The following is a 744-nucleotide window of genomic DNA, read 5'->3' on the forward strand; positions in this document are numbered from 1 at the left end:
CCGCACCGCCCCGCCCGGCAAACCCCCCCAACTCCAACGGAGCCCCTTTTTCATATCAGGTGGTGGCGGTTTCTGGAACCAATTTGCTTTTTCCTCACCCTCCCACCCCTCCATGCTGACTGGGCAGACTTAGAAACACCAAAGATCAGTTCCTAAGGGGAAAAGTTCCCCTTTTTGCTCCGAGCTAACAGAGGGATCTTCAAAAGGAGGGGGAGGAAAAAACAACACAAATAAGAGAATTAACTTATTGGAGTTCCTACGGCCTCCAGAGACCTCTCCCAGCTTTTCCAACACGCTGAATTAGAATGCAAGACTTTGTCTGCACGGCGCTCCCCGCAACCCCTTCGGGACACACCACAAACGTTCGGGTTGAAGCGAATGTCCGACTGGGAAGGGCTCCACGTGGGCTCAGATCCCTCCAAACCTCGAAAACGCGACGGATTTTTTCTTTTGAGAAATATGGAAGGCGGGGAGGTGGGGGGAACCGAGATAAAAACCTGATTATTTCTTCTCTCAAAGCGGAGAAGGGGTAAGATAAACAAACAGTCCGCGATTTACAAGATAAAGCCCAGCGAGAGGGCTACCAAAAACATCCCGATACAATCAGTCCCAAAACATCGACGGCTCATTAGTGACCGCGTCGAGCGCTCAAAGATCTTTTCAGGCTCCTTCGCTCCTCTCCACTGCGGGAGCGAAAGGAAAGCCACGCGCATTGTTCGCGTCCCGAAACCATGGGCGCAGCCG

Source organism: Meleagris gallopavo, chromosome 9 (assembly GCF_000146605.3).
Source record: "Meleagris gallopavo isolate NT-WF06-2002-E0010 breed Aviagen turkey brand Nicholas breeding stock chromosome 9, Turkey_5.1, whole genome shotgun sequence".
Classification (NCBI taxonomy): domain Eukaryota; kingdom Metazoa; phylum Chordata; class Aves; order Galliformes; family Phasianidae; genus Meleagris; species Meleagris gallopavo.